Source organism: Cupressus sempervirens, chromosome 3, assembly GCF_028749045.1.
Source record: "Cupressus sempervirens isolate cs-2001-9-10 chromosome 3, ASM2874904v1, whole genome shotgun sequence".
Taxonomy (NCBI): Eukaryota; Viridiplantae; Streptophyta; class Pinopsida; order Cupressales; family Cupressaceae; genus Cupressus; species Cupressus sempervirens.
The window spans coordinates 815818165-815833306 of NC_143120.1; positions in this window are offsets into that span (position 1 = coordinate 815818165).

Below are 15142 nucleotides of genomic sequence, written 5' to 3' on the forward strand. Positions count from 1 at the left end.
GAATTAGGTGAGTGTTTCATATGGTGGGAAGCACCTGAATCAATAATCTAAGTAGCTGAAGAAGCCAATGCTCGTGCATAAAGAGCATGTCCTTTACCTTAAGAAGGAGGTGGTGGCTTTAGAGAAGAAATACTATTTTGCTACATGGCCTCCTCTAAAGCCTCAAGATGTTTCCAACACCTAGAAATTGGATGTCCTTCCTTGCCACAAAAACAACAAGGATCACCTATAAAAATTTTAGTCTTAGATGTAGACTCACTAGACTTAGAAGGTTTACCCTTTGAAGTGGCTTTTCAAGCTTTTAATTTAGGAGAAGGCTTCGAGGAACTCTCACTACCTATTAAATCTTATTTGGGCTTCAATCTTTACCTCGTCTTCCCTATAGATGTCTGAGAAACTAATGGTTAGTTCTTTGATCCTATGAGAGTAGCGAATTGTGTTAGCTTGGATTGATTTCTAGTTAAATGATCATAAAATACATCAAAGGTGGAAATGGTAAATCTAGGACCCAAAGCATCCATTATGGAATGGAAGGTAGAAGAGAAAATCTGAAAGTTTCCTTGAAGCTTTGACAGAATTAGATAAATGCACTCTTTATTAGTCTTCACTTTCCGACAATCATGTAACAAAGATCTATATTTAAACCTAATCAGAAAGTCCTCAATAGAGGGAAATTCATTTGGTACAAGTGATGTAAGCTCTGCCTCGATCTGAAGTGCCTTGAACTCATTAATGGTACCAAAAAAATCCTTGAACTTGGCCCACATTTTGTGAGGGGAATTTAACCCATCAAGATGAAACTAAGTTGTCTGAAACATTCAAAGAAATCAAACTCGTGGCCTCATCCATCTTATTCCTGTGTTGTATGACCTCAAAAGGCCTTTGTAAACTTGGTTGTACTTCATCTTAACGAAACCACAAACCCTTTGAAAGGAGAAGCCATGTCATAGAAGTTGTCCATGTGTGATAGTTATGTGGGTTTAGAGGAACTAGACAAGAAGAGGTCTTAGCCATTTTTTAGAAGGTCTTTTTTTCTGAATAGTTTTGATTTACTAATGTAAATGACATAAACAATAATATAAATTACCCCCCGCAATGCAAAAAATTGAACCCCAAATGCTAGAAAGAATTCATATACAAGAAAAGAACATAAACAATTCAGTTTAGAATCACATGTACCTTTTGAAAAATATTGATGAAAATAGCCATCTCGATCTAGATAGCAATTATAGGTAAAAAAATTTATAGGTCAAAGTACGATGCTCATAGGGGGTTTGAAGTTCTGCCTTTTCAAATCTACCAATGCAGACATTGGCTCATGCATGAAATTCATAGGAATAAGGTGTAGGTCTAGTAAACCACACCAAGAAGGACACTGCTATGAGTTGCAGGTAACACCGTCTTCAATGTGCCCTCCAAAACAATTTCTTTCCTTCTCCAAAAAATACCCTTTCACATGCACCTGTCGATTAAAAAGTGCTCATTTTTTTTTCATTTTTTGTATGCAAAAAAAAAACAAAAAATAACATTTTGCAAAGAATACCAGATTTGAAAACTACAACCAAAAACTCTCAAATTAGCTGAAAAATCCCAAATTTCTTTTGTCAAACCCTTGTTCCTCTTTTTCTCCAAATAAGAACAAGCTACAAGAGATTTGGCTTTGATACCATGAAGGAGTTGATGAGAACAAATCCACAGATCCTTTAGAACACCTGCATGCAAGAACTTGCCATAGGGAAGAAAAAGATGAGATAAGGGAAGGGTGTGGCTCTGAAAACATGCAAGAATATATTATCAGAGTGAAAGAATGGATGGAAATACAATAGATAAATCCTAATAAAGGAGTTTGTAAAACTCTAAAAGGGAAACCCTAAGAGGTAAAAAAATTTAATATTCAATAATTAATTATCAAATAGAAATTATGCATGTGCATAAAGTGAAATCTTAAGTAGGGAGTAAAGGTAATTTAATAAAATTAAATAAAATTAATCATTTACTCTAACAAACACTTTATTAGTCCACTCTAAACACATGCATTAGGAAATATTATGATTATAAATCAATTCAATGCATAACTATACCCCATGAAAATGTCAACACGTCCTCCAAATCAAATTAAATAGGTTAGGATGAACTATGATGGAAGGAACTTATACTATTGACCCAAGTATCAACACAACTATCAAAATTATTATTTGGTTGTCTTTACACCACCATGGAGAAGCCAAAAACATAATATATGACAAAAATGAAAGCATTGCAAACCATAAAGAACCTTTCTAAATTCATCTTTAAAATAAATCACTTATTAAATCTTGACACAAATGATAACCATGCTAAAAAAATAGAAACACGACAAACCAAATAAATTGTGATACTTCACATACAAGATATAGCATTGAAGAACACCAATCATCATTATATCCTTATACCTTACAAAATAGATTTCCAAGTCCACACTAATATATGAATTCCAAAAAAGGAATATGGAACATTTTAGTGAGTCAATTGAGACACATTATAAAAGAACATACATATAACTATTGCTACACAAATTTGTATAACTTAAAAATTAGGGAACGGACACCTTAAAAAATGTTAATTTTAAAAATACAATCACACACCTAGAACATGCAATACGACAAGGAGGCCAAAATACTAACTCAATCATAGAGAAATACACTATTAAAGCCTTATATAGATTTCTTCAATCAAATGTAAGTATCAATCTAATCTCAATAATTAACCAACTATGTCTTTGAGCACGAGGTCAACAAAATGTAGTTAAATCTCGTAACTAAAGCCTAATGTATATGCAACAAGGTTTCACCATATACATATCAATCATCTAGATTAATATTCTTCCATGTATACATCTGATGAACTTCTATATCACTCACCCCACAATATCTACCAACCTCTCCAAATATATTACTGATCTCAAATTGGCATTAATGACAAGACCTATCAAGTTGACATCAATGACAATACCATGCAACACTTTTTTTCATCAATACCATCATCCGTAGATGCATTAATAAAATAGAGGGACGTTGTTAAAGAAAAATCACCATCATATGTCATAAAAGAAGAATAATCATGAATCATATTATGAAAGATAGTGATTTTTTGTTTCATAATGAAGGATACAATATCTATGATTTTGATCTACCAATTGGAAGCACATAAGAGGGAGGGTTTGATTTGACCACTGAAGGGAAATGGACCATAGATATTTTAAAGAGTATCGTAACATGATAGATGTAATATGTAGCTTTTTTTTCTAATGTTTTTTTATGTTTATATAGAAGAGAGAAGTGTTCACTATTTTTGTTTGTTAATAAAATTTAGGAATCCCACAAAGCTAAAATAACTTAAATTTAATCTTAGAACTATAGATGCAATATATCTCAAAGATATGAATAGTCGAGTTCATGAAATGACATTACAAATATATTTTTAAAATATCACCATTATATATCATAAAAAAAGAACAATCACAAATCATATTATGAAAGGTAATGATATTTTTTCCATAATGAAGGCTAAACTATCTATGATTTTGATCTATCAATTTGAAGCACATAAGAGGGAGGCTTTGATTTGGCCACTAATTGGAAATGGACTATAGATATTTTAAAGAGTATTGTAGCATGATAGATGTAATATGTACCTTTATTTTTGTTTAATAATTGTTTGAAGAAGAGAGAAGTGTCTAATATTTTTGTTTGATAATAAAATTTAGGAAACCCATATATCTAAAATAGCTTAAACTTAATTTAGAACTATAGATACAATACATTTCAAAGATAAGAACACTTGGGTTCATGAAATGACATTACAAATATATCTTAAACATGTGTATTAACTTTAACAAGTATGAAAGTCTATATTAAAATTTGTAACAAGTGGTGACAAAACTAGACACTACCATTCAATATCACCTTCTAACGTCACAAAATGTTAGAGACTGATGATGCAAGTCCAAGTGCACCCCCCTTAAGAGCATCAAATAGCTCCAAATCACACCCTACAATATATCTTAGATATAAACTAAATATAATTCAAATCTTTTATATACATATTAATAATATTTAAAAATATAAACATGTATCTAAAATAATAAAAATTAAACTAATTGAGACAAATTAGAGTTTACTGTAAAATTAAAATGAAGTGAGCATTGACATCACAATTAAAATATAAAATGTTAAAAAATACAATGTAATTTTTTAATATACTACTTATTGCATCACAATTATATTCTAAAATAGTAAACAGGAAAAAATAAATTTAAAAATGACAATAAAGAATATATAATATGAAAAACAAAACCAAAACCATAGACAACATCCAATCCACATATATAAAACTTTGAAAAATAGTTAGAAATATGTTACTTTCCAATCTACTACTATAATGAGCAATAGACATAAATTTGTGGGCCCACAAATGTTACAAATATGGCCATACTAAAATGCACTTCCATACGAAGGAGAGGACTTGATTAATTTTTTAAAAAGTTAGAAAAAGCAATGTATAGGAAATGCATTTTCGTGGCTGTATAGCCACCAGCATTAAGATGCAACCTTCTGAACTTTAAAAATTAAAAAAATTAAAATAATAATATAAAGAAAAAGTTATTATGGTTTTCGAACGTTTGAAACTGGAGCCTTTTCTCCATACGTGTGTTATGCGTAGAGGCTTAGGCAATGCAGTGCGTGTGGGAATTGAAGGAAACTAACTAATGTAGCAGGCACTCCAGGGTTGCATGCTATTAATAGTTTGGAGAGTTATGGTAATCCAGTGGGAGAGAATTAGAAACATCCGGAACAGAGCGTGCATGGAATTAGAAACATCCAGAACAGAGCGTGCATGCATGCATTGTTGTCCGACTTTAAGAAACTTTCCTCAATTTTAAGAGGCTTCAGCAGCACGTAATGTGACCAGGATTTGTGGTCGCTATATTACAGAGTTTTCACATTGTTTTACTTCAATGGTTGTTTTAGTTCGTTTGCCTTGTTAGCTGATCTTGAATTGGGTCTGAATTTATTAATTTACTTCGAGAAGAAGCAGCATCTTGCAAGTGTTTTTGGAGGTATAAAGATGAAGTTCAGAAATGGTATGGAAGTCGAAACATGCAGCAAGGAACCTGGTTTTGTAGGGGCTTGGTTTGAGGGTGCTATAGTGTCTCAGGAGGGGAATATTTATCGTGTCCAGTACGATAAATTTGAGACAGATGAGGGGCATCCTCTGATGGAGGAGTTACAATGCAACCAATTAAGGTCGCGCCCTCTTGAGATGAACATTATTAGTTGGGCAGGTGGTGATCAAGTTGAGGTTCTTGACAAGGATTGTTGGTGGGAAGGTGTTATCTCAGAGGTTCTTCCTCACAGATATTATAGTGTGTACTTCCCTTGCTATGAAAATTGCATGAGATACCCCTACTCCAATATTCGGACCAGGCTGGAATGGAAGAATGGGAAATGGTCATTATCTCTTCCGGTAAATATTTTCCTTTATCTGTTTGGCAATTGTTTTTAACAGTTTAACTTCTGTCGTGTTGTTAATGAAAATATTTGAACAATGGCTCAATATTTTGCCTCTTGAGCATATAACAGAAGCACCCAGCTTTTATTCTATCCTACTTAATCATGTATAAGTACCGCGTAGATGGTAAATTGAAGTCTCTACTAAGCATTAGGGTTTCACATATATGACAACTAAACACAGTGACCTAATTCAACATAATTAAGGCATGATTTAAAGAACGAAATATCTTCTATACATAACCTATCACTAGTAGGTAATTGAGCATGCCACTTTTATCTATGGTAAAGGCAACCAAGTCGTATCTCACATGTCACTATCAAGTGCAATGATCTTGTGCATAATGATATTAATAAATAACATGTAAAGATGTCGTATTTATATCCCATGCTATGTACTACGTACTCTAAAGTATCATTGTTCACAATGAATTACGAAGTAATATATCACGTCCTACTCTTCCAATACACGAGTTTGACAAAATACATTGCATTCTTGCTATCATATAGAGACACCACTATCCTCGGCGATTACATTAATCTCAAGATAATCTACCAGATTTTAAGCAGATCACTGAACATGGGTTTTATTATCTAGTGAGAAAGGGTATCTTTCTTACCCATACAATACAATAAATATCCAGCTTAAGTGTAGTTCCTAATGAATACAATCCTCAAATGTAGCGAAATATCTCTAATAACTTAAGAATTTGGGCAAAGTTTATAGGCCTTTGTTTTGACTTAATATCATTTGTTTAATATTCCATTGGCATCAAACATTTTGATCTTGTAGTTTCTGGAAAATAACATATGCTTGATTGCCTTTTGTTTGTAGTTACATTCATTGAATTGTCTAATATCTTTATGCCTGGAGAAATGTATGCCCTTTTTTACTACTTGTGCCTTGTATGACATATCAGGAAGCTATTGGGCCCCGAGGAATTAGAATTATCAATGTATCTTTGCTACAAGTTTTTGAGTTTTCAGTGTATAAAATTGAAACAATTGGTTTAGAATAATTAGAATATTAGCATTGAGATTTAGTAATATAACTGATTCCTATTGATAATTAGAAGGGTTTTCATGGCAATGTCAGATCTTAAGAAGGTAGGTATCTAATATAACAGTTGGAACAAACTTTTAATCTCTCTTTTGTAATGGAAGATATCCATTTCATTTAGTTATGTCTTGGTGCACATGTTAGCTTTTCAAACCTTTACATTCATTTGAGATCTCATCTTCCTTTACCTATAGGCTTTTTTAGCGATTCTGAGAATTTTGGATCTTCATATGAACACTTTTATATCAATCTTACTTTGTTAGCTCTATTAGGGGTGGTTCTTTTCTGATTGTTAGAGAGTTGCATCATGCATTGTATTATTTGGATCTACTTGAATTTTGGGATACAACCTTATGTTGAGAATATTATTAAAAACTTGACTTGTTTATTAAGATGTCGAGTTCTTTACACCAGTGTATCTAACACGTGCTTAAAATTATTTTTGTAGGCAAGAAAACGGAAGACATCAAAACAAGGGAATGCAATTGTAGAAAGTATGTATGAGGTAGATGAGGGCTTTCGTCTTGACAAATGTGACAAAATAAAGAGATTTAGGCATTCAGAATCAGCACAACATGTAGACAAAGGGACACTTCATGCCAAGGGCATTTTTGTTGATGCTTCTCACTATAACACCAGAAAACTTCCTAAACTTAGGAAGAAGCAAAAGAAAAATGGAATTCGCCTGGCAGACGAGCATAATGTATCCACACATAAGTTGGAATTATTTGCATATCGCTCTGTGTTAGAGGCTTTTCATGCCCAAGGTTCATTAAGCTGGGAAAGAGAAATTTTACTGACCAATCTCCGTTCTGAATTGCACATTTCTTGCGAAGAGCACACATTTGTGCTGGAACAACTTGCATGTGGTGTTTGATGTAAAATTGTACAGTTCTCAATTGCATATATTGTACAAAATATTCTTGCAAGATTTGTTACTAACTATCTCTGGAATTTGACTAAAGATGCTTTTCATGAAGAAAAAAGTGAATAGCCTTTCATGTATAATGTCCAAGATTCATATCAATGTAAAGATCTTTGGCAACATAGTGCAGTTCAGATTTTTGTGATCATGTCATGGTCACTCTTGAATTTTTCATATATTTCACTCTCATTTTCTAGTTGGAATGAACTTTTCTTGCAAACACATTGAAAGTTTGAATACTTTTAATTTCTTTCAAAGATTGTGAGATTTACATCATTAGTCAAAAATTGAGTACAAGCACTTTTTAAATTTCGTAAACAGTATATCAGTCAAGACAAACTTATGCAATTGTTAGTCATTATGTTGTCATTTTGACAATATATTCAGACAAAAACATGCTTATTACTGCACATATAATATTGCAATAATCAATCGAGCTATTCAACCTTCATCCTTGAATTAGACACTAGTTTCTTTTTATCCACAGAATTGAGATGTTGCCTACATAAAGTTTTTTTGGTAAGTGGCTTGTTTGTTGCATTGTAATCTATATCTTTGGCCTTCCAGTCAAGAACAATCTAAAATAACCACTGTCCACTTTTCTCCTTTTATGCCAGTATCCTGTGGGAAGCCCTTGTTGCAAACAAATTTAAGTCCATGCAATAACTAACCAGCCAAGAAAGTCAGTAATGACCTTTTTTCGCAATTCAAGCAACTTTTACATGTTGTGTCCAGTCAAGCACCTTTTCATTTACATTTACATTTGCATCTTTGTCGTTAGTAATTGCTAGTTTCATAGCCGCAACATTTCAATGACAATCATTACTTTAAGTTGCATAAATAAACCCTTATGGTTGATTGTTTTCCATTCAAAAACCTTGGAGTGTAATGTATTGTTTTTAAACCTTGTTTTCAAATCTCCAACTCTGATTTGGAAAACCATTTTTTATTAACTAACATTTCATACACCTAGCTTGCCCTTATGGTAACAAATGCTGGATTTGTGCATCAATCAGGACAAAACTTTATCTTCATTCAACTTTGTAAACAGAATAGCATTTTGAGGCAAAGATGAAAGAAAGATGTAATTAATGATTAGTAGATTTCCATTAGAAATAATTTAGCTAGTTTATTCTAAAAAATTATCTGTCTGTCACCACATTCATCCTGTTTGCACATATGTTCTTTGAGAGTTACTATTTCATCTTGATGCCAAATGATGCTTTCAAAAAAAGAATAGAAAAAGGTATTATACTAAGTTCATTGAACTTCACATTGTATAGCATTTAATTTTAACTATAGGAAGGAAAAATATTCCTGCTTCTCTCTTAGTGATCAATGTGTGGAGCAATTCCACACATCCGAACACGGGAAGTTGTTAATAGACTCTCAACAGCTCACTTGACATACAATCAGTTTTAGGTCAAAATAATCAAAGTCAATCCTAACTTGTGTATCATGTTGCAAGTTATCTATTTCTCATAGTGTAAGGATACTAATATTTTCTCTGATAGGCCAGTGTGTATTTCATAATATATATTTCTTTTGGCTGTTGACATTCACCACAAAACTCATATGAACGAGCTCTTGTTGACAAGTTGATCCACCAGGACACAATCTTAATAATCCAGAGCAGTTGTGGATGAGATGAAGCAGGAGCCTTGCTTCCTTGAGGAAAAACTAAAAAACACATATATTTAGGTTATGGGAGCCTCTTGTGGACCAAGAATCTCAAAGCCTGCTACAACAAGTGGAGATGTTTGTCATATTGGCACTCTAATAATGCCTAAGAGCTATACCATATTTTTTGGTCGATTTTGGTTGAAGGATTGATAAGGATGCTTTTTTCCAAGGTTTGATCTTGAAAATAGGATTTTCACGCAGTCTTGGTCATAGAAGCAAATGTTGTTATATTTCTGAAAATATCAGATCTCATGCCAGACTGATATTTTCATGAAAAAATTTAAAATTGTGATATTTTCAAAACACATTGACTGTTGTTTTTATTGAAATTTTTCTGAATATTTATGTTAGTTTCTGATTTTATTTGTTGTCATTATCTGATTTTTTCCCTTAAGAAAAAGGGTGGTTTTCAGGTTAAGTGATTTTGATATCTTTAGGATGGCTTAGGTGTTTGATGAAGATCAACCAAATTAAAATTAATTGTGAGCAATATGTTGGAGCTTGAATATTAGGAATTATATGATTCCTTTAATGAGACTGTTTCATGCTTTTTGTAAACTTTGTCTCATGTTATGGTGATATTAAGGGTACATCTGTTTATTCTTTGCTTTGTTAGAATTCATGCTTGAGAGCAGATTTATTTCTCTATCTGGGATGACATATGGCCATTGTTCCCATGGCTCCCTTGAAACTGACTCTGTTGTACTGGAAGTAAGAATTTGTGACTTATGTCAGTCACCCTAGACAACTCTTCGGAAAGGTTTATTGATAGCAATAATAGAATGCTTTGGGCACCATAGAAACTAGATCTAAGTTGTAAGCAATGGTTTAGGAAACAGATAGGGTGGTGCTTTTGGTCTTCACGAGAAACATAGTGCCTTGCTATTTCTCCTATCTACCAATTTAGAATATTGGACCATAGCATTAAGACTAAACTCCATTAACTCCCTTTATATTATGTTTACATTGGATCGGGTGGAGAAAGACCCTTGTATTTTATTATTTGGCAGTAAATAGTGGTCTATATTAGCGTTTTAATGAACTAAGTGGTTGTGACCAATCTGGTTTATATTGCATTGGATCACATCCTACCCTATTTGTATTAAATACAAAGACATTAGGAACTGCAGCTTCACAGTTTGTCATACTTCATAGCAGGTAGTGTCACTCTTGCTTTATGTGACTTTATAGCTTGACAAATATAGTTTGTAATGTGCAATTGATTTTTAGGGTTCAAACTTTGAAGTCACATTATATAGTGATGCATTCATTATGCAATGTGCACTATAATCAACAATTACAAAATTAATGAGGAAAATCCTTATTTCAGTATTCATGGTGTACATTTTTTGTTTTCTTTCACTCGCACTTTCTTTGCAATTAGGATGGTTTTAATTGTAAAAATATAAATTATTTTCATTGATACATGAGGATGCATCTTTAGGGTCTATTCTTGTACTTGAAAGTTGAAACATTAAAGGAATGTGGAGATGCACCAGGAGTGTCCCCAGGCTATCCCCTAACTTTGCTGCCTACTTGGAAGTGCCCCCAAAAATGTTGTCTACCATCAAGGTACGGCTTGCTGTACCCAGGTAGAAATCATGTTTAAACAAAAAACAAAAAATTAAGAGGATTGAGATGACCCACAAAATCGTTGCATTTCTATCAAATACTCAAACCTAATAAAGTTGTAACCTTGTCTTTATAAACAAGAGAAACACAGGAGCATTAACAAATTGCATTGTTTTTGATTACCAGTAATGAGCAGTGAGCTTTGAGGAACGATGAAAAACAAGAAGAGGAGAACAACATTCCAATGGTAGGAAGTAGAAAGCCAGTGGTAGTGAGGTAATTTTTCCTTTAATTTTCAAGATTCTTTAATTTTTAATATCTACTATTGTAAAAAGTTTGATGAAAAAGAGCTAAGACAATATTTTTTTTCAGTTTGGATAATATTTTTTGTTAAATATGGGCTGTAATAAGGGTATTGAAAATGTTGGCTTGCAAAAAGGGGAGTTGGGGGCTAATTATGGCGTGGGGTCAATGTACATGAAGTGGGACAACCACATATCTTATTTGAATGTTTAAAATTCTTTTTAAGGTTTCTTTTCTAATGTAGCTTGATGACTTTAATGGCTAGTGTCAATCAGTTACAAGGGGTGTTCCAATGTCAACTGTGCATTTAGATGGATTAATGGAGATGAATGACACTACTTGAAATGATTTGGGACAACTTCTTTGTACTTTATATTTATAATAAGTGTCAACATGGATTTTCTGTTAGCCTTTTCCTTGGGTTCACATAGGGAAGGCCGAGATGGTTAGGGGCCTCAATTCTGGTGGAATGTTAGCCAGTGATGTCAATAAGTTTTGGCTGACTTTCTATTTTAGCAGATTACTGTATATTGTAAGTGCTATTTGTGGTGACTAATTATAGCTTCAGTCATCTCTCAAGTTCTGTGTGCACCATCTTCAATTTCAGGACTTTGACAGTTTTCTAGTTTTAGCATATTACTACTTATAGTAAGTGCCCTTTCTGGTTACTAGTCTCTGTCTCAATTTCCCCTCAGATAAAAAGAGCGGCATCTTCTTTTCAGGACTTGAAAAATTTCCCAAGGTATGGAAATAATATTTTATTAGTTCACTTGAATAATTTAATAAGTGACTTATCACTTAAATGAAATAAAATATCAAAAGTGTCTCCTTGTATCATGCTTATGCAGTGTTACAGTACTTTATTATTTACTGTAGCTTAAGTTTAAATTATGTATTAATTATTTCCTCTAGCTTAACTTAGTTATGTTTTATTAGTTGTAATTAGTTGATAGGCTTTCCTTTTGGAGTTGCCTCCAGCGGAATTTGACTCACGCTGGGAAGCCGGTGTCGGGAAATGGTTTCAGACATTCATAAATAGATTGGTGAATAGTTTTTTTTCCATTCATTTCTCTTTCCTCTTCGCCAATATTGTTTCTCACTGTTGTTCCTTGCACGTTCCAGTTTAGACATCCTACCGCCTATTTTCTTGGGAATGGGCATGCTTGCCACTCCAGCGAGTCCAAGGTGATCGGTCATGAACGTAAGTCACAAAAATGCTTGAAAATTTTTCTCAGGACTAAGTCCTGAAATGGGTTATACGGTTCGTCTTCCCACTCAGTTCTGAACGTTATGAAATCGGCTGTGGACTCATGCTAGCCATATAAGATCTATCATGCATTAAAAAGTCATTGATTCTTTTGTCATGCCATTGCTTCTTTGAAACCTTCACAAAATTCAAAATTGGGATTTCTTCACAACCCAAAAATAATATAACAGTATAGACATGAATTGAACTATGTAATCTTGTGCTTCCCTATTGTTGGATTCTTTCAAAAACACATTGCTATCTCAAGGCAAGATAGTGCAGTCACATTTATTAATTACTGGACTGAATCAACATGTCTTTTTGGAATCAAAGCTTGCTGCAATGGATGTAGTCTGTGGCAATGTATGCAATCTGTGGCAGCGGGGTTAAAGCATGCCAACTGTTTGACAAAGGGCCCCAACGAAATGGCTTTTTTATGGAACACCATGATTAGAGGCTATAGCTATATTAGGGTCTTTGAGGAAGCTCTTAGATTATACTATCAAATGCAGGATAATGGTGGACATGCTGAAAATTTCACCTTTACCTTTGTGCGTGCTCAAGACATGTGATTTTCTCTCATATAGACGACGGAAAGGAAATTCATGATCATATAATTAGAAATAGTGTCGAGTCTGACTTATTGGTGGGGAATGCACTCATAGTTATGTATTTAGCTAGTGTATGAGCCAAGCACCTTTTAGGTACATACTAATGGCGATACCACACCCACTGCCTACTAGATATCCATGTTACCCTCTACCTCCACGTGCATGCTACCCACCTTATCCTCCTCCTCTGGTGGGAAATATTCTCCACAACAAGGTTTCTCTCCTTTCTATTAGGGCGGTTACCTTCCTTACAACTAGGGTGGATACCATTCTTACAATCAGTGTTACACCCCTGTCCAACAACAGTGGTCGAAGATGAACGATATGGGATTGGGACTAGGCGTTAGATGGGATGGCTTAAACATCACACACTAAGACTTGATTCCTAGGCTAAAAGTGATAAATAGTCAAAGTTGACTTTTTTTATCCAAGCTTATTTTCTTCCTTAGTGTATGATGTTTAAGGGTGGCCGCGTTAGATTTCTTTGTGGTGCTCTCGAAGGGGTGTTAATTGGTGACATGGTCAACTATAGCTTCCATGATGGAGGAGATTATGTCGATGATTTATGATAAGGTTATTTTCCAGATAACTTGATGAAGTTTCATACTTTGCCCTCTTGATTGGTGATATTTGAAATTGTTTCGTTATTTGAGTTTCAATGAGTAAACTATGTATATTCATTTCAATGCTCTCTTTGTGTTTTTGAATTTCAAGAAAATGCTTCCTTTTCTGTTTATTTGGAAGTTTTGGTCTCCATTGCATTTATTTTTGTGAAAGTTGGAAATTGTGTTTTTTTTCGAGAAGTACTACTAGAATGGTGTTTTCAGTGGGAATTCACTATCTCATTGGATTGGGATTTGTTGGGGCACATGGTCTGGGCCCATTCCCTATTCTATTTGGGATTGATATGGTCTAGGAAGAAGTCCCTTACCTTGTCTTGTTCGATTATGGATGATTTGGGAGAATGTCCCAGGGACATCAACATGATCGGATAACATGTGAAAAATGGGCATAGTCTTCTAGAGACTTTTCTCCCCATCTTGTTGTGTTAGGGTTGAAGTGGTGTAGTTTAGTAGGGAGTCCTCCCTTACCACATGGGGTTGAGATCTATGGTTAATACAATTCATTGAGAAGTTCTTACCTTGTGGTATGGGATTGGCATGACTTCAAGACTTTAAAACCCTGCTTTGGATTTATATGATTTCTATATCTAAAATTTTAAATACACAAGATATGTATTACTTCTATTTATTTACTTATTTTCTCTGATTTTAAATGGTTGGCGTGAAAATATTTTCATCTCTCGATGATATTAAATACCTGAATGAAAATGATTGCTATTGACGATCCTTCTCCTTAGTGGGTTATCTACTTTTGATGAATATTTTTTAATATTCATGTGCAATTATGGTTTATGGTATTCTTGCTTCTATTATAGTCCAGTGTTTTGGTGGTGGTCACATTGATTTGCAAATGCACGTTGAATTGTCCATTTCAAATGGATGGCATGAAAAATCTTTTTCATCTCTCAATGATACTAAATACGTGAATAAAAATGATTACTATTGACCATCCTTCTCCTTAGTGGGTTATCTCCTTTTGATGAATATTGTTTTTTATTCATGTGCAATTACCGTTTATGGTATTCTTGCTTCTTTTATGAGTCCCTACCTTGCATAAGGCAAGGTACTAATGTTTTCGGTAATGGACACGATGAACTTTTTCACAAACCAAAGTTGTATATTTTTAAAGTTGAAGAATCAATTTATTTTTTAATTTATTTTAAATGAGTAATTTCTATTTTGTGATTGGCTAGTAGCAAATATACTAGGGGTAAAAATACTTTATTGGCATCGGAAATTGGGAATCTTTTTCTTTTGGAAACTTCTTTCTCTTTTCAACTCAAATTTTCAGTCCAACTTCACTAGTCCAATTGCCACATTTTAGAGCAAGCAACGTTTTATGGTTTATTGTGTGCAATTTCGACTTCTAATGGCTCATGTCATTTCCATGTTTGAAAAATTTATTAACATATAATGTGCCAACTAGATACTGCTCAAATGTGAAGCAAGGAGTACTTAATTTTCAAACGCAGCTCAATTTAAACATTAGAATTTGGGAAACATGGTTGCAAATATAAAATTTAAAATTTTAGATTTGTAAAGAGTGGAAGTTGTATGTATAATTTTTTAT